We start from the raw sequence: 20,826 nt of genomic DNA, 5'->3' as shown, positions 1-20,826 counted from the left end.
ATTTTCAGAAAAATTAGGAAAACGTTAACGAATCTTCAGGAAAATTTTGAAAATTTTATGTTGGGTAGTTTCATTAACATCAGAAACACTACTTTCAAGATGTTCTGAGAACTTCATGAAAATTCCAAGAATTCCAAGGAAGTTTGGAAAACTACAGGGTTGTTCCGAGAGATACAAGAACGTCCAGAATTGCAGGGAAGTTTTAAGATCCTTTAAGATAGGTTCCATAGATTTCAGAAAAAAACCGAGAGCATTAGTAAGGATCAAAGAACTTCTTGGTAGATTGCAGAGACGAACCAGCCAACGGCTGCAAGTCTCTATAATAAAGAAATCAATCAATCAATCAATTCTTGACAGTTCCATGCAATTGGGTTCTTTAATTTTGAAAAATATATCGGTTTTTATATATCATCTGAAAGAGCTTCGTTTTCTGAGCACAGCGATATTTTTTTCAACCCCACGCACTTTCATCTCGATTTTTAAATCATGATTTAAAGCAAAATAATAACTTCACTGTTTGACACTAAACTGACAAACTGTCTGCTCGCTCCCATACAAAGTAACACCGAGGGGCGCTAATTAGGTGATTTTTGCAAATGTAATCGTACTTATTTAAAATAGTTCCAGTGTGCCAAAATTGATGAAATGTTGGGTTTGGGTTCCATTTTTAATGCAGATTACGAATATGCATTTACCTCAATACCCTTAAAGAACCCAATTCAGTAAAATTGCAGCATCTTTACAGCAGTTGCCAGAACCTCAGTTGAGTATAAAGGAAGTTATGTACGTGTTCGTAGGGGAAGTTCTGAAAACTTCAGAGCAGTTCCAGGAAAACTGCGGGATAATCAGGGAAGTTCCAAGTGGTTCAAAAAATTTTAGAGAATTTAAAGGCAGTTCCATTATATTCAGGAAAATATCGAGAACCTTCTAGAAGCTCTAAATATTAAAGATTGTCCAGGGAGCATCATGAAGGTTTAGAGAACTTAATAAAATTTATGAAATGTCGCGGTGCTGAAAACGAAATGTATCAGGTACTTTAACACTCCGAACACGATGCCTCCAGTAAAATGTGTTAAATACGGCAAATTGGCAATGTATGATAAATCAATGCTCAGTAATGTATCAATAGATTTTAAATCTAAAAATATCGAATGTATCTTTAAAATATGAAGTTAGATTTTAAATTTGTCAATAAATGGCTGAGCTATGATTTCTCAAACATAACAAGTCGACAGTGAGCATGCATAAGAGCGATTCTCTTCGTCAATTTTCGCTTTTGTTAAAAACTCGCTAGAATTAACGTTTCTTGGTGAGTTTGTTGTTGATTTTGATAGCCAATACAACATGCTACAACTCTGCATTGAACAAATTCTAGAAAATTGTTTCGCTTAGCTGTAGCAATGCAAAGAGAAAATCGATGTAGAGAATCGATCATCGCGTATACGCCCTTATGCATGCTCACTGTCGAAGTTTTCCGATACACTTTTGACCGAAGGCTTCGTGTTCGGAGTGTTAAAGATGTTCCGTAGAATGAAAGGAAATACCGAACATTTCAGGGGAGTTTCATAAACAGGCTGCGGGATGATAAGAGAAGTTTTGATTAGTCCTGTGCGCCGCCGCGCCGCGCCGCCGCCGCCGGCGCTTTTTCATACGCCGCCGCCGCCGACGGTTTCGAGTCGGCGCGCCGCCGAGACCATTTTTCATACGCCGATTACGATTGTGCTTGTTAGATTTTTTTTAATGAAAATGCAATTACCTCGATTCCCGATACCTACACACCAAAAAATTCTGAATTTTACTGGCGATGTATACATCCATGCATGCAAACATTCGTACATGTAAACTTCCTTTTCACGTAAACTAGCAGCTTGCAAGAAATGTTTCAAACAAAAGTGGACAGTTGCATACAATATATGGAATACTCACTGGCTCATAAGAAATAAGTGCACCGAAGACACTCAAAAGATTTGATGTAGTACCGTAGTTTTATAAGCGTTTGCGCACAAATAATAAATAAAATTTGTCTTGTGATGCGCAATAGCTTTACTTCAATTATATTGATGTGCATTTGATTACCCTCCACCAAGGCTATCGCGCCAAAAATAAAACGTCAAAGTTTATCATAGCAAATCCGTACGCTTTGGAAGTGTACGCAAGCGGAGCCATTTAAAGTTTAGTTTTTATACTGCTAAGAAAAATGTCTGGCAATCTGAACAAAATATCATTGTCTTTCCTTTCTGTTGACACCAGTCATAGCAGCGAAAAATCAAGTGAAAGTTGGAATTACTTTGGGAAGCTAATGCATGAAAATAATCGACGAAATAACACATCATTCCGGAAAAGGTGTACCGTAAAACGGGGTATCTTTGATAATGCGGGTAATTTTGATAGTATAATGTAAAGATTAAATTTACTCGCTGCGCTTTTTCCTAATAAGAAACATTGGTTCCATATTGTAGCTTAGGGTATTTTCGTTGATATCGTATATAGTTTTTATATAGTATGTGTTACATATTTAACAAACATATTAAAAAACAATTTCCGTGTTTTTCGCCAGTCTAAAAAAAGCACTCAAACCATCACTTATGAAATGTATCTCCGATATAGCCATCACAAATTCAACGTTATATTCTTATTGCTTATGATGTTTTCTGATTATATAGGGGAATTTACGTATTCTCGGCAACCTAAGCAGCAACCTTCTTTCTATAGGCTTTTTCTCTAAGGAACGCACACATATGCAGTATTGGTTTGTTTACAATCTTTTGCTGCCAGCTGCTCTAACAATTTCAGTCGAAAGAATTGTCAAAAACTGTTTTGAAACGCTTTTACAAAGCTCCAATCTTCTCTAGTGAGAGCGAGTATTGTCGGCAACCAGTTGTTCTTCGGCAACCGTTCCATTTGAACTGCATGTAAATCTGCTGTTCTATTATCGGCAACTCGAAATCAGCTACAATTTGTAGTGCGTGTGTTTCATTTCAAGCAAACCTTGCTAGATTGCTTTTTCTCAGTGGTAAAAATATAGTCAAATTGAAGCTGAAAGCATAAAGAATCGTTTGCATGCATTCAGCGAAGTGTTTTCGTAAGAAAATCCAGTGAAAACAGTGTTTCAATTTGGGTTGCCGAACATAGTCTGGCATGCCGAAGCCGTCATTTCCCCTATTCATTCAAAGTTTCATATTTAAAGAACTAAATTGTTTGAGTTTCACTCATTTTTTTCTACATTCATCGAGCATTATCAAAGTAACCCAAACTCATGAAACTAAAGTTCGGTCACAAAATTAAAAAAATAGTGCAAATACTTTAATTCCCGTTAAACATATTACTAACGAATTGACTCTTGAATCCTCAGTACTTGTTTTAAAAATATAAAATTTGAAAAACATTTATTGCTCTAAAAATGATTTAGAATATACATTAAAAAACTATCAATGTTACCCCGTTTTACGGTACTGCAAAAATCACGTTACAAAATAACTCCCACACTAATGTATGAAGTAACTAATCAGAAATATAAATGAAATATAATCGGTTCAAGTGACTTTTCGTTTAAGTTCAAATTTTTAATGCGATATTTTTACGGACACCATAGTGGCACGCCGATACACGCCGCCGCCGCCGCCGCCGATCAAGCCCAACGGCGTCACGCCGTGACGCCGCCGCCGCCGGCACATAAATTATTCCTACGCCGCCGCCGCCGATGGTATGACCGGCGCACAGGTCTAGTTTTGATAACGTATTTAAAAATTCGGGCTCCTCAGACAAGTTTCCAGAACTTCAAGGCGGCTCAATGAGCTTTTGGGAAATTGCAGGAACTTTTAAAAGGTCTAAGAACTTCGCGGATATTCAGATAGCTTAAGGGAAGTTGAGAAAACTTTAGAGAAGTCCAGATAATTTGAAGAAAAGTGTGTTAACTGAAAATAAATTCCAAAAACCTCAGATAGGCTACGTCTAGAGATCTTCTGAAAAGCTCAGAGATCTCAAAGGCAGTCACAATAGCTTCAGAAAAGTTCAGACTTTTGGGGAAATTTATAGATATAGGGTAGTTCCATGAATTTCAGAAAAATTTCGAAGATCATTATGAAGTTCTGGCAATTTTGTCTATTTACTTTTAAGAACTATTTGGAAGTTAGGCCACCCTGGTAAAGGCACAGCTACAAAGCTGGAGGTGACTGTGTTCTATTCTCGGTCCGGTCTAGGAACTTTTCGGGTTGGAAAATGTTTCGACTTCCCTGGGCATAGAGTATGCTTGAACTTGCCACTCAATTATACTAATGCAGCAATGGTACAGGCATCAAAAGCTATCAATTAATAACTGTTTTGAATGCATCTAGAACACTAATTTGAGATCAGGCAATAAGCTAATATGTGATAAACAATAAGCTTAAAATGCGAAAAAGAAGAAGAACTGTTTAGAAGTTTAGACAACTTCAAACATATTTTGGGAACTTTACAGAAGTCCAGTGATTTTCAGGGAAGTTTAAATATTTTTGAGTAGATACCTTTCATTTCAGGACTGTACCAAGAACTACATGAGAATTACAAGAGCTTTAGAGTAGTTTTGAAAACATCAGAGAAAATCAGAGAACTTCAAGCAGTTCAATTTACTTCAAGGAAATTACTTTACAGAAGGCCCACGAGACTCAGAGTATTTAGGAAAACGTCAGCGTTTTTCCAAAATTATTATTTTCATTATTAGAGAGTCTTTATAGGCTGGTTCATTCCTTTAGTTCCGAGATCTTCAGGGAATCCCAAGGAACATCAGGCTAGTTTTGAAGATCAGATAACTTCAGAGCAGTTCCATCAACCGGTGGAAACTTACGATTTTAAATTGGCTCACTACTTGACTTGTCTATTGGTCCCAAGCAAATCGATTAACGTACTCCATTCTAGTCTAAATTCTAGTACTACACAATGTTTGTTTTGATTCGCTATGAAAGTTTGACAGCTAAATGAGGGGTTCGTGAATTTTCCTATGTTTCGAGGGGTAATCGATTAGCTTGGGATCGAAGATAGTTCCAGAGCTGAGCCAAAAAGTTGAGCACGTTTCTTCGGGACCTACTAGTCTTAGAGTTACCTCTATGGTTTCATTAATCAATTGCAGGAACTTTCACAAAAAAATTAGGAATTAAGGAAAGATTCCAATTTTTGGGACGTTAGAGTAGTTGCGAGAACTTCTTGGAAATTTAGAGAACTTTATCATGAAGGAACAAAAACATCAGGCAAGTTCATATAAGTTCAGGGAAGTTTAGATATTTTAAGGGAGGTTCCATGACCTTGAAGGTCATGGTTTAGAAAACATCAGGAAAATTATAAGAACTTCGGGATAGATCGAAATAGTTTCGGGGCAGTTCAATTTTCTTCAGGAAAATTGTGGGACCAGTTAAAAACATCTGAATAATTCAGGAAAGTTCTGGAGAATTTTATTGAAGTTTCAACATCTTTAAGGCAGCTCCAACAACTTCTGTGAAGCATCGCAATTTTCAAGATAATGTGCTGATTACAATTTATCATCACCAACGGTTCCATCAAGGATTCGGATCAGGGCTGGATTTAGCTTCAGATCGTAAAACATTTTGCGCTGAACTAAATATGGTACAACTTTATATTCCCTAAACAAGGACAAGTCCAAAGACTGAAACGTCGGTCATAAAACATCGTAGCGTTATGATCCACCGGTCGCTGAAAAGACAATACCTACAAACATAGTATTTTAAGCTGATTGCAAGTTTTGTCCCTACCCTGGGTGTGACTAGAGGGAACTAAATTGTGTGTACATTCCTAAATTACAACCCTTAAGGGAAAGTGTCCTAGTCCGTAATTGAAAATTCCAAAAATGGTTAACTCTGAGACTTCAGGAAAAAGCTCTCGTTGTTTTTTGTGACATAATAAAACGAAAACATCGATGACAGCTTTTTGCAATCTGAAGTATTCTCTCAGAGATAACCAAAGTAAATTTTCATTTACTCACTACCAGGTAAATTTTCCCCTTAAAAGGAGCGTATCTAATCAAATTTGAGTTGGGTGGGGCCGCACATATTAACAATTAGTAATTAGCCAGTTATAAATTTACCGTGATGGCACTGATCCCATCTTCCATGCACGCAAACAATGGCGTATCTAGTTTGTATTGTACTGTGCTGTTCGATACAATAGTTCTAGTATCTCACTTTCCCAACTGCTCAGTAAATGCGTATAGAGGTTCCCAACAGCTGCGCAAAATTTGATCTTCGCTTCGTCGAACTCGTTGCTTGGAAATTTCCCAGTATTTTTCGATTGGTCGAAATTCCGGGCAATTCGGAAGATTCATTAGCTTGGGGACCAAATCGATCTTGTTGGCAGTATACCATTCCAGAACTACCTTGGAGTAGTGACAGCTGGCTAAATCTGGTCAAAAGATGACTTTTTCCCCTATGCTTGCGGATGAACGGCAATACGTGTTTTTTCAGGCATTCTTTGATTTTAAACTTGGGATGTCATCGTCGAGGATCGTCGCTTGCCAAATCATGGCCTTCTTCGCGAACTTGTCGGCAAACACGAACTTGAACCTTCTCGGTACATGCCCACGTCCAGTAGCGATGTAAAACTTTTGACCGGGAAGCTGCTTAAAATCGAGTTTGACGTATGTTTCGTCATCGATCAAAGTGCAGCCCTTGTGTTTCGTCAAAACATGGTCGTACAAGAGCCTTGCACGCTTTTTCGTCACGGAATTCTGCTTCATGTGCCGGTTCGGATGTTTACTGGCTTTGTACGACTTGTATCCTTCCCTGGCAAGGATGTTTCGCACCGTTTGAAAGTTGGCGTTGTACCTTCTGGCCACATCTCGGATCGAAAAACCGGGGTTGGCTTTAACGCACCTCAACACCTAGCTGCGCAGCAGACGATCCCTGGTTCCAGTTTTTTGGTAGGTCCGCTGATTCCTTTCCACACTCAGCGTTTCCTTGTAGGTTTTGAGCACTCGACAAACTGTTGTTTTCGGCATCTTCAGCACTTTAGCCAGCTTGGAACCGGACCACTTCGGATTTTCCAGGTGTTTGTGAACAATATTTTTCTTCTTTCGAGTTCCATTTGACGTTATTTCTGAGCGCGATCGACTACTTTGATCAAACTTGCACCAGTTGTTCTCTGTAAAAGTGTAAACAAACCACTGTGAAAGGTTTTCGATTCCCAGCGCTAGAGGCGTGCTAGCGGCGCGCGAGGGGCATACCAATTTACTTTTAGTTAGCCTTTAGGCGATTTTGGGGCCATTTTGGAGATTTGAAAGCGATTTTGGCACTTCTTAGGTAAATTAAAGGGTGTCCACGATGAAATTGCCACACACAAAATTGATTCGCAAAATTCGAGTTTTCATCCGATTGCCATCAAATTTTCAGGGATTGAGAAATAACTATTAAACTTCATTTTACCATTTTACTCGTATTTTATTTACAGTCCATACGCAAATGCCCGCACCTTGGCCTTAACCCCGGCCATAAGATTCTGCACAACCTGTGAATCAACCGTTTTTTGCATGTAAACCCATACTTTCTTCAGTTCCTCGACTGTCTTCACTACCTTAGGTCGTTTAAGAAGGTGCTGCTTTATAATCGCCCAGTACTTCTCGATGGGGCGGAGCTCCGGAGTGTTGGGAGGGTTGAACATTTTCGGCACGAAATTGACCTTATTGTCCGCATACCACTTCAGCACGTCCTTGGAGTAGTGGCATGAGGCCAAATCCGGCCAGAAGATTGTTGGGACGTTGTGGGCCTTCAGGAGAGGAAGCAGCCGCTTCTGGAGGCACTCTTTTATGTACACCTGTCCGTTCATCGTGTCCTGGGTCACGAAAGGTGCACTCCGCTTCCCGCACGTGCAGATGGCTTGCCAAACCAGGAATTTCTTCGCAAATTTGGACATCTTCTGAGTGCGGACATGCTCCGGAACGCTGAACTTATCCTTGGCCGTGAAAAACAGGTTGCCGGGGATCTGTTTGAAGTCGGCCTTCACATATGTTTCGTCGTCCATGATGCAGCATTCAACTTTCGTCAGCATGTTGAGGTACAACTTCCTGGCACGGGTTTTGGCGGACTTGTTCTGCTTCTCGTCACGATTAGGGGCCTTTTGTACCTTGAACGTTCGAAGCCCAGCCTTAGTTTTGGCCTTCTGGACAAAACTTCGGCTTAGGTGCAGCTTCTTAGCCACATCCCTAACGGAGGCGTTCGGATTTCGGTTGAAGGCCCCAACTACGCGGTTGTGATTTTTGGTGTTGTACGGAATACTTTTTCCTTCACTTCTGGGCTTCCGATCGGTGGTCAACCGTTCCTCGAACCGCTTAATCACTCGCGACACCGTGGAATTCGCGATTCCCAACGTTTTAGCGATGGAACGATGCGAGAGATCCTTGTTCTCGTGATGAATGCGCAAGATTTTATCACGCACGAGCTGTTCTTTCGACTCCATTTCCGCGAGTTTTGATCACAGGACTTTAAAACTTGCAGGATGTAAATAATGCACTATGAACTAAATCCACCCAAATTTTCATTAAATTCTACCCAACGGTTAAAAAGTTAGAGCAATTTCATAGTGTGGCAATTTCATCGTGGACACCCTTTAAGTGGATCCCATAAAAAATTTCTCAGAGATAGTGCTGTTTCCTTGGTAGTCATCGTAGAAATTCAGTATAGGAGAATAGAGAAAATCATTTTTTTTTTCAATTATTAAAAGCAGCGATGAAGAATTTGCCTATTCAAAGACATATTGATTGCAAATATCTTTTTTCAAAGTAACTTTTGTTTTAAAATAGTTAATAATTTACTGTAACATTATGTTTGTACAAAACGTGTGCAACTACCCTACCCAAATACTCATATCAACACACAAGTGCCGCAAGCGTAGTGTTATCATGCCTACCGTTCCATTGTAAAGATTGTAAATAAATTCAATAGTTCGCATGCTTCTGCCATGGCAGGATGGCCCGATAAATGACCGTGTTTTATTTTCGCCATCTATTCACACAACGTAGGGAAGTTCTGCCCGTGCGCGATCACATTAGTTAAAACAGTTCACTCCCTTTCATTTTACATACTACCTTACTACCAGGAGAATGAGCTACTATATCTCTAACACAATTCTACCTCTCACGATCACAATCTCTATGTACGTTGATGCCACGCAATTTGTGTTTTCCCTCTCACAGACTTCAGAATCGATCACCGAAAAAGTTATCGGTACCTTTATTTATGCATTTAAGTTGACATCCGAATTCCCTCCTTTTAAGCATCATCGACACAATAAATACTTCCGAAGCTCCGCCTAACGGAATTTCACGATTTTTCTCTGATTGAGGCGTGGCTTAAGCAGCAGTTTTTGTGTTGAATATGCTTAAATTATGTGAATCTAAATCGATAGATGTACTGTAAAACGGGGCAGCTTCGATAGTAGTCTATGGAACTTAAGGAAAGAGAACTTCAGGAACTTTCATGAACATGGAACAAAACGCCGGAACATTTCAATGAAGTTTAGAAAGCTCCAAAAATAAGGGAAAGTTCAATTCAATTTGTTTCAGAAAAATGGCGGGAAATTTAAAGAAGTTGCTGGAGTTCCAGAGAACTTCAGAGATGTTAAGGAAATTATTGAGGGCTTCACATAAGTTCAGAAGTTAGACGGAAGCTTACACATTTTTAGGACAGTTCAATTAAGTTCGGGGAAAAACAACAAGCTTCATAAGAACTGCAAAAACTTTAGAGAAGATTCATCAATTTTTGGAAAGGAGAGCGGACCGAAAAAGTTCAGAAAGGTTAAAAAATTTGATGAGAATTATTTTGAGCACCATGCTAGTTTCTCCAGCTACAAAAGAACTTCAAGGCAGTGAAGTAGTGTAAATTTCTGTTCAGTATGATGCACATAAATGGAGCGTCACATATCATATAAGGTTACATTATATATCATGTCAAGTTCTGAGACATTTCATACAATGTGGCAAATATTGTACACAAAATCCCATTCTTGTAAACAATATTGTTTACAAGTTGCTTGGTTGTTTTGAAATGAAATACAAGTTTACGTGAATGAATGTTTACATCACTTTTAAAATTCAGAATTTTTTTCTGTGCATTTCAAATTCAATGGAGATTTTTTTTTAATCTAGCTCATTTATGTGTACGGCTCAATCGCGTAAGTTTTACGGAGCCGATAATTCGTTGTTCTTTGTTTGTAACGAAATTCACTTAATTCTATATCAACTCCTGGCCGAATACTCGCTGCTTACCCGAGGTGAGAGGGGTACATTGTCAAAGGATAGGAAAAAGAGAGAAGCTTGTGGTAGTGTTTCGTTGTCGCATCAGAGTGGAGATTTCTCATGAAAATTCACTTGGAGTTCTCCTCAGCATTCATTTTGTATTTTCTTGAAACGCTCAGTGAAATATTCTAGAAAATCTCTAGGAATGCTTCTCTGAATTCTCAAAAAATATCACCTGAATAAACTAAGAATACTGCTCGAAATTCCATTGAAATATTCTTCAAAATTTCGTTGGAACTATCCTCCGTATTTCTTTGAAGTCCTCTAGGAGATATTCTCAGATATATTTAAAAGTAATCCTCACTTTAGCATCCCCCTCACACCCTAAATATTCTCCAAAAAAATTTCTAAGGACTCATGCTCCGGATTCGTTTTCTTCCACAAGCTCCCTGAAATTATCCTCAGTAGCCCTTGGAATGTTCTCTGAAGTTCACAGCAGTACTGCTCCTGAGAAATTCCTATGAGTTTTCATTACATTTTATTTGAATTCAATTTAGGGTTTGCTTGAAATGTTACTCAAAACTAACTCAGGCTTCACATGAAATCTAAAAGTCATCAAAACTACCTTGAAAGCAGATTGCTTTTGATGTTTTTCTTAAAAAAAAATATCCCAGAACTCTCTTGAAATGAGGTCCTTAGAATTTATAATAAAATTCTATGAGCCTTTAAAACGGTGCAAGGAATTTGGCTCCATATTCTTGAAGTATTATATCATATAAGTCCAGAATTTAAAAAAAAACTTTTGCAGATTTTAAATTTTCCCGTGTATGTTCCACAATAAAAAAAAGAAAACGTTTCAAGCCTATGATTTAAAAAAAATTTATTTCTTATTTAAGATTAATTAACTCTGGATCTGTGTGAATGGGTATGGAAATAACGAAGAAAATTAAATGTTTTGTATTCTAAATATTCTAAATTTCTTGAGTAATGATGAGATTCCCTGAGACTTTCAAGTATTTTCAGGAAAATTAAAATTACCTGAGGCTTTCCGGTTTTCCAGGTTTTCCTGGTAGTGGACACCCCGGCTAATACCATGGGTTAGGTCACAATTTCTATTGAATGTGTCACTTAAAGGTTCATATCGTGCATTAGTGTTTGTAAGATGCTAATGAAATAAGCCCAAATCAGCAAACATTTCTTTGGTGTGCCATCAGAACAACTACTCTTCTTCTGTTAGGTAATTTTTAAGTCACTTTGTTTACAGCTATAAGTCAATATTTGGTCACTTATTTCTTTCAATACGGTCACTAATATCACAGTTATCAATGTAACCCCGTTTTACGGCACCACTCGATTTTGTAATCTGTGAAAGGAATTGCTAGGTTTGTTGACTTCACTGACCTCTGTTAACAGCGAACGGAAAATAGATTGTGCGTAATTTCCAATAGATGTCGTAACAAAACAACAGTACACAGAACACGAATCTAACTCAGAGAGTGAGTCACTTTTGCTCAGTTGTGAGCATACTTGCCATTCTCCTCTGTGAGAGACAAGAGCTAACATTCTAATCTTCTCGCTCTGTTCGTTCTTGTTTTTGTTTTTGGCTTGAAAAGTTGAGCCTGGTTCAACTTTTTTCAATTCAAGTGAGTTGATCAGGTCAGTTGAATGGCATGGTTTACACGTTTAACTCGTGTTCAAGTCAGTTGCATTCAACTGACTTGATCAATTGACTTGTCCTGTCTAATCCCAGCTTTACTGTGAGTGTAGTTTTTGGAATGAACTGCACGATGAGATTAGATCACTCTACACTGGTGGAAACTAGTGAGCGACATAAGAGCTCAAGAACACTCTGCAGTGAACTCACAGAAGCTCACTCCAGAGAACACTGGATTGGGAGAACTGGTTGGTCCTCTGGATATAGAGCAAGTGCAATTGTGCAAAATCAACACACTCGTCATCGCTAATACCGGTAGCTTTGATCAATGCGTGTCATCCTTGTGCTTTATTCGTGTGGAAGACACTGACTTTTCTTGGAGATTTACAGTTACCTGAAATTTCACCATGGGAATAAAGAGTTATAGTTTCAGCTGAGGACAAAGGAGAGGTAATAATAAATAGGGATCTATGCTCTGGCATGGAATTACGGGCGTCTTGTGTGTATTTTACCGTGCCGCAACCCCAAGTGGATTTTTTTTTATTTATAAAAACGCTTCGCGTGCTGCTATCGCTATTGGGCAGCGATGGCAAAGCGTAATTAACGTGTTTGGCAACTTTTATTTAAATTTCTCATTTTATGAAAACTCTTAAATTGATGATACAACAATCTTCCTTGCATATTTCCGTAGCAGTGAAATTGGAATGGTGCATATGAAATGCTATAGGTAAAATTAAAGAGCATAACATATTTACACCCCATTTAAAACATTTTTGGTGATTCCCAAAACTGCCCTTTTCAGGAAATTGACGCTGTTCTAGATATTTTTTACTATGAGCCTTATGGATATGACAAGTAATTTTATTAGGCACTGAGCATCTCCTCCTATCACTTGCTCTTCTGGAGCACTAATGCCACTATCTTCCGCTTCTTGCTTATGCTTGATTAATAAATGTCGTGACAAATTGAGCGAAGAATCACATTTAAATGGTTTACCAGCCTAATCACACAATGAACACCAAGATAAGAAAAGCTCATTGCCGTCACTATTTATCATTTTTTTCTTATTGAAAATTTGCTGGACAACATCTACCCTTTTTCTTTATTCGGCCAGTTTTTCTTATTTGTCAATTACACGCTCAGACCAAATTTACAACAGACATGCACGACTAGGGTAACCATATCAAAAACATGAAAAGGAGGACATTTCATTTGAGGTTTGGAGATTATTGACAATGATTACTTCTCTTAACATTAAAGTACGACAATGAGTTTTTATCGATCGTTTTAATTCATGCGCTATTACAAAATTCATGATTTACAAAGGTTCAATTGATATTGTTCATTTGTAGTAGTTACCAATTCAATTCATCTTCTCGTTATACTTCTTAAAAAGGTATCAAACTAGCCTTCATAATTCATTTTTGATACTTGGAAATGATCTAATCTACCTGATTTGCATGATAACTAAAGCTTTAAAGCTTTAAAACCATCCCAACTTTTATCATGCACAAAAATCAGAATACATGTAATCGCTGATTGAAACCAAAATGGAACATTTAAGCAGTCTGTTAATTTTACCATAGATTCAGCATAGGATTCTAAGGCCGCTGCCATAGTGAGAGCGAAGAGGCGCGCTTAGCGTTCTATACAAAAGAATTCACAGAATGGCAGCGGCCTAAGCAAATCAAGGGTAACTATTCAAATCGGCGCATCTGCTTCTGTAAACAATCTCTTCAATCGAAGATTTGTCTTAACTGCTAACTCACCCACGCAAACAAACACCATCATCAGGTAGGGAAAACTTTCGCCTACTAGATAGTGAGCTTGCAGTTACCACAAATCGTCGATCGAAGTGATTGTTTACAAAATCAGTTACGTTGACTTGAATAGTTATGCTTGAAATACCTCAAATCCCATAGAACCAGAACGTCAAAATCAAACACATGTTGGATTCAATCTGTGAGGCTGTGTTCCATTTGGTGAATTTTAACATAAATTTGACAGATAGAACATTTTCAAATAAACCTGCTATTGCTACTTTAATTTTTAGAAATTTCAATTATTATCAATTACAGCTCCTAGTCCTATCAGTAGGTTCATTTTGTGCTTAATATGCTTGCACCAAAATAATGCTTCAACAGCGCTCAAACCTATGCTTTGGAGAGTTGGCTGTGCAGTGAAGTCTTTCGAGAGGTAAACCCCCGATAGCTTTTAGGTGACTGAACTCAAGAGCACATTAAATTCATTTCTCTAGAGAGAGTGATTTTAGTTTTCACCACAGAAGTTCTCAATAAGCACTCTCTCATACTTGGATTGTCGTGCTCTCACCGTAAACGTGGTGATTTGCTCGCATGAGTTGCAATGCATACATCCTCAGAGGAGGCAAAATATACGTATGCTAGAGCCGCATTTGGGTGAAATTACATCAATGGTTGTGAGCAGTGCTGAGTTGCATCACGGTACTGACATTCTTTAGATTGACAAAAGAGATTCCTACGGTTAACAATCAAAACAACTGAGAACCCTCTCTCCGTGAAACTTCTCACCAGTATGACACAACAACCGTGAGATATCGTTATTTTGCTTTTCTCACTCATTCGCAATATCACTAACATCTGTCATGTGGTACCATCATAAGACCTATAAATTGACCGTCATCTCACTTCGAGCATAAATACGGTTATGACGGTCATTCCTCTTCCAAAATCACGGATAAGGCGATAATTGTGATGTATCAAGGAAAAAGTCTTACCAGAAATTATTTCTTGTGAGAATTCATATCTGCATGAACACGTAGGGTAAATGTTGGCTTCGGCACCCATTGACTGTTTTCGGCAACCAAAATTTAAACGTTAATTTCACTATGTTTTCCCATCAACACACTTCCCTGAATGTATTCAAACGATTCTTTAGTCTTGTAGCTTCAATCTGATTATATTTGTATGACCGAGCAATCCTGTAATGCCAGATTTTTCTTCAAATGAAGCATACGCACTTCAAAATGGGGTTGATTTCTAGTTGCCGATAATAGAACAGCTGGTTAACACGCAGTTCTAATGGAAAGGTTGCCGAAGAAAAATAGTCTGCCGACAATAGTCACACTCACCTGAGAAGTTTGGAGCGTTGTAAAAACGCTTTAAAAACGTTTTGAAAAATTCTATCGATTAGAATGGATAGAGAAGCAAGCAGCAGATGAATGTAAACAAACAGACACGTCATTTATATGCGTGACGCTGAGAAAATCTTAATAGAAGTGCGGATGCTGCTTAGATTGACGAGAATACGTAAATTCCCCTACTACCTGTAGTCACGAATGCTTATTCATGGATAGAGATTTTGCAGCTATTTATTTTTCCGGATACCGTGACGCTTGAGCTCGAATAATAAGGATGCTGACCGCATATCATATCCACATTACCGAAGCCCAAGTACCAAGGGATCAGTAAAAAATCCTTGCGTAAATAGGAATTCCCCTCTAAATATTGGAATTGTAGCTAGAGGTGTTATTACTGAGTAATCAAACGTTGAACTGTTGAACAAGTCATTATATATCTTTAGGTTAAACACAATACAATATTTGCTTGGTTTACCACAGTTCAGGATTATTTAAGAAAAAAGTTGACAAGTATCAAATACAAGGGTCATACAATAACGTTAGCAGTTTTTCGGAATTTTTCAACTCGCCCTCTCCCGAGGGGGGCGTCACATCTAAATCTCAATTCTAGATGCTCGAAAAATCTCACACTAGCAAACCAATCTACTAAAAATCTTCTTTCATTTCTCGCATCTACTTGCATCGCGCATCATCTTTTTGCAGGAAATCTTCAGAATCACCATAAATCTTCTATCTATCTAGTCAGCGTGCGCGCAGCTAACTACACTAAAACAAAATTGTTCCCGCATCGTAGATAGAGTCGTCCCCCACGCCCTCTCCCAACGTAAGACTTTGTAAGATCATACCAATTGCTCCTCCACCCTTATTAATATTTTACAGCATTCTGCATTTGATTTCTTCATCCTTAAAGAAAAGATGTCCCTCTCTAGTAAAGATATCGTTAGAAAATTGCAAGCATCCCATCCCTCTTGAATGCTTACACAATTCAAGACCAACAATTGAACAAGCCTCAACTCCTTTTTCTCGTGAAACGAAACCTACATTCACAAACCTAAAACACAATCGGGAAGAAGAGAATTTCCCATACCTGTTAATTTTGTTGGTTTGCGTTGGCGGACTTCGGTTCGCGACAAAATGGCTTTGCAAGGTTTGTTTACACAATGTAGTTGAGGCCTTTGCAATTGTTTGTATTGAATTATTGCACGGTGCATTAAAAAAAAACATTTTCTTCACTTAAGGATTCAACAATCAAAGCAACCATTGGTATCCATCAACAAAGAAATCTTCAAATCGTTACTTTGAAGTCCGTAAGGAACACTGCGTTCAATAAATCATCGCTAAAATTAATATCGTATTCGTTTATTATTCAGTTCCAACCTGTTTCGTGTAACAAGATTGTATCTGCTTATTTTCTAACAAACGTCAGTTTGTTTGTTTGCTTTTAAAACCAAGCTCAGGTTGAGGTTCGCACTGACAAAAAGTTCGGATTCGCGCTGATTTTATCAAAGGTTCAGCTGTTGGTTCCATGATGGTCCTTGCAAATTTTTCGGAGCAATTAAAAAATCTAAGATTTTCGCTTCACTTTTCGCACGAAACGTAACCACGTTGAAAATGTATGTGTTTTGACAGTAAAATTCTCGTGAGCTTGTCAATTGTGAGTTGTGTCAGTTTTCAGATTTATTAAGCATCGTACACAATGACACGTACGTAAAAGAGAATTGATACTGTGCGGCTTTAATTTGCAAGTTAAGAAATGGCATTTTTGAAGATAAACGGATATTTTTCTACATTGTAACGTAACAGAACCCACATATTTATTTGTTACAGGAAAATGAAAATACAATGTTTTCTTCAAAATGTTTCGTATGTTCTGAACTTAACAACTTTTAGCAAGAACAGGAAAATGAGGGAGCATTATTCTCACTTTCCACTTATGAATGTTCAACAGAGATGATCAGTGAGTGAATGAATTTGCTACTCTCTCCTTGTCATTTAATCTAACTGTTATAGATGGCTTTTATGAAGACGGTCTAGTGAGGTAAAGGTGTTTCCAAGTGATATGCTAGTTGACCGTCATTTTTAAGAGGTGAGGGTAATGTGAGGATGACCGTCATGGTACAATAACCGTTATGATAATGCACAGCACTGGTTGTGAGTCACTTTTACTCATTCGTATGGAGACATTTTTAAAAGCGCTCAATTTTGTTTTCCATGCGGATGAGTACAAGATACTCACTCTCAGTAGGATTAATTTTCAGTGTAGTCATGATGTCGACTACCTGTAGAAAAAAACCGGAAAATCAGGGAACTTCAGGGAAATAATTTTTAGACCTAAAAGCTCAGGAAAGAGCGGGAAAGATTAGGGAATCTCAAAGAGTTTCATTCAAATTCAGGGAATCATTTCTTAATCACAGAAACTGATTAATAATTTTGACTAGCTTCGCTAGTTTCCAGCAACTTAATTACTCAGTGCAGTTTGAGAATGGTTGTTCACTTCAAATGTTAAATAGAGTTTCAAGCTTATAGTTGCTCAATGCATGATGTTGCATTTTTGCAAGTTGAGCAAAAATGTTGGGCCTAATATCAATTCTTCTCCCACTGTACTGTGATGTATTTTACAAACATTTAAGGAATTTAGTTATGAAGAGAATAGTGTGGGAAAAATCCACCTTCAAGACGTTTGCGCCACCTCTAAATGTTTTTTTTTTTGCTTTACTCTCGAGAACATCTCTTTTCAAGCCATTTGGAACTAGAAAAACGAAACGCATTTTAGGTTTCCTGAACATTTGAAAAATAAGCCGTACTCTAGTAGACAATCATTCATACAAAGTTTTAGAAATTTTGATGGACTGCTGACACTCGACAAACCCCCCTCCCCTTAGGTCACTTATTTCATGAGCCACAGCTTGAGCTTGAAGCTTGAGCTTGATTGACCGCCCACGGTTGCTACTCTGTTACTGCCAGATCAGCTGTAATTACACAGAGAACCAACAGACGATGCTTGGGACTAGTAATCATCCTCAATGTGTAAAAACTGGTGATCTTAAATTAGGCAATACCAGCGCCGGCCGCACCCGAACACAGGTCAAGAAAGGAATGGGAAGGATTGTGTTGACATGACACTCGCTTTGATGGAAGCCGAGAACACCTCTGCACTTCCACGAGGAATCACTGGGATGTTGGATAAGAGGGTTGGGTTTGCAGCAGGGTTCGTTTTGGTAAACGATAAGCTGAATTGATGTCCTAACGATCATATAACGCGAAGAAGCTTGGGACTAAACCCACGGTCTTCTGCTCAGTAAGCAAAAACGTTTGCCACTAGACAGACGAGCACCTTTTTAATCACCGAGTTGCTGTTATTACCATGTAGTCATATTAACAAATGAAACGATTGACGAATCTTGAATGTGGATGGGCCTGAGATTAGACTCATGATGTTCTGCTCAGTAAGCAAAAACGGTTGCTCTAAGACCACCGAACCCCTCATATCACATAATACCGTTGCTCAAATTTGTGTATCCATTCAAACCCGGAACCAACGACAACAACGAGTTTCGCAAAATACACGATCACAAGCGATTTTACCATAAATCTTTTTGATATGTAAGGACCTGGGACCGCGTTTTTCTGCTCAGTAAGCAGGCCACTGTAACCGCCGATCTTTCAAATCCGAAAACTAAAAACTACGAAAAAGTACTTAGGCCTTCATGAAGTTCCACTTTCACGCGACGTTCAATGACAGGGTCCTATCCAGGATTACATCTGAAAAATCCAAATCTGACCAACGCCCACCTAAACCTGTTCTAATCCACCTGAAATGACTAACGAATGGAAGACTTTCACTACCCAGCCATGCAATAGTCTCATTTCGTGCCTTATGGCAACTTGATGATTCTATTGCGCTCAATTTTTGGCACCACCCAAGGGAGACTTGGTCCTGTACCCAATGCTTAACTTATCTCCATTCCACTCAGCTACTCGCAATTTCTTGTGATATAGTGGGCGGAATATTATTATATGAGACAATTCAATGCAGACGTCTTTCCAAATTTGGCAGATCGACAGGTAATCGGTGAGTTACCACGATAGTTGCTATTCAACAACTCGACAACGTCCCATCGTCAATGCCTGCTATGAGAATTTCCCATTGTTGACGCCAACGAAATGACGTCATCGAGCTATCGATCAACTACCCTGGCTATCGCCTGGTACCTTATAGCACGATGCTAGGAGGTGAACCGGAAGAATCGATGAGCTACCTCTCCCCCCTAGGTCACTTATTTCATGAGCCACAGCATCCAAACTGGAAGTTTTAGCGCTTATACATTAAATATAGTTTAGTTGGTTAAGTACAGCCAAATCCTGTAACCATTGTTTACTTTCGTTTGTTGTGTGACCATATCAGGGACACTCGCCAATTTTGAAGCTTTCGATCTAATATTTAAATCATCAGATTTAAAAAAAAAACCGTGAAAACCAGGGTTACTTCATATAAATTGAACTTCAATTTCAAAACATTCGCTTGGAACAATTGCTGAAATTCCTAGTCCATCCCAATCGGAGAAAGGCGAAGCTGTCAAGCTGCCGATCTTCTTCAGGGAAACCCAACTTATCCGTTTCCCCAAAACACCCAATCCAATCGAATAGTGTTTGAAACTATTCACAAACATTGCTTGCATCTGACAACACTGCCCTCGGCCCTACTCCTACAACATCGCGTCGGCCGGCCACCGACGGGGGCAAAGTCATTTCAACTCGAACCGATCGTTAGTGTCATTCTACATTCCCTCGCTGCTGTCCTGTGCACAAGCACGCACGCACGTAAGTATCTACCGTACCGTTAGGCCGCCGGATTTCGTTCCATTTCTTTTCATGGACACATTTCTCCCACTTCAGTCCCAGCTGTGTACTTCTATTTTCGAAACACCATCTCTCGCACTCTCTGTCCTCTTCCCAACTAAAAAACAAAAAGTCATCCTCCATCAAACAACGAAAACAACAACAGGAAAACTTCTATTCGCTCCCATTCAGCCCAGAGCATTTCGATCTTTTCCCGTCATTTCCTGCTGTCTGTGATTTTTTTTTTTTTTTTTGATCCGCCCTTCGCTAAATGCAAGATCCCTGCGATCACAGAGAAACTCCACCAGTGGCATCGATCGAGCGGTAGAACTCCAACGAGTCCTCCCGAAACCCGAAGAAGACGACGGCAGTTGACGATATTTATCTTCACAGTGTTCCAATTTTGTGTAAAATTTAATTATAATATTTAAAAATAGATAAATTACAACGACGAAGACGACGGCCAAGTCAACGACGAAGTCGTCGTCGTCGTCGTCGTCGGCAGGCTGCATGGCTCAGATGTTTGTGTGTCCCTGCTGCACCCAACGGCGCAGGCGTCGTTGCAGTTAATAGTAGTAGCATCAGTAGCAGCAGCAGCTGGCGAGTAGTGATTTATGACTCCCCAATTGCAGAGCAGGGTGGTAGTTTGGAGGAAGGTGTCACTTGGCGTGCGCGCACCCACCTGTGAGGTGCAGAAAATGAGAGTGCTTCATTGATTAGTAGTAAATGGCTGTCGCTTTTGAATGGGGCCCCGTCGGGATCAAAGTTGAATGACTTCCTCCTCAAATGGGGCGAGGAGGATGATGGTTCGTCCCTGGTGTCGTCGTCGTCGTCCGCCACCCACTATTGTTGATGCTGCAGTGTGTGGTTTACGACGGAGGGAGGGGGTAACGAACACAGATGCAGTGCAGTGCGAACAGATCCCGAAACCCGCGCGCGCGGTGTGATTGTGAGTGCCCCCCGGCGGAGGCACTCACCAACGGAGGAAGGCCGAAAAATGAA

The 20,826-nt window shown here is 39.2% G+C and overlaps 1 protein-coding gene across 5 annotated transcripts in view; it reads left to right on the top strand.

Annotated features, from left to right (window-relative positions):
* The window catches only part of LOC135708322 (titin), a 280,525-nt gene that overhangs the window by 168,187 nt on the left and 91,512 nt on the right, over positions 1 to 20,826 (top strand). The gene's annotated exons all lie outside the window — the stretch shown is intronic.

The sequence above is a fragment of the Ochlerotatus camptorhynchus genome, unplaced genomic scaffold, assembly GCF_037179485.1.
Source record: "Ochlerotatus camptorhynchus isolate MF236.1 unplaced genomic scaffold, CSIRO-AGI_Acam_v1.1 ptg000330l, whole genome shotgun sequence".
In the NCBI taxonomy this organism is placed as follows: domain Eukaryota; kingdom Metazoa; phylum Arthropoda; class Insecta; order Diptera; family Culicidae; genus Ochlerotatus; species Ochlerotatus camptorhynchus.
The sequence above is the reverse complement of the archived record's forward strand: the minus strand, read 5'-3'. Positions and strand labels throughout refer to the sequence as shown.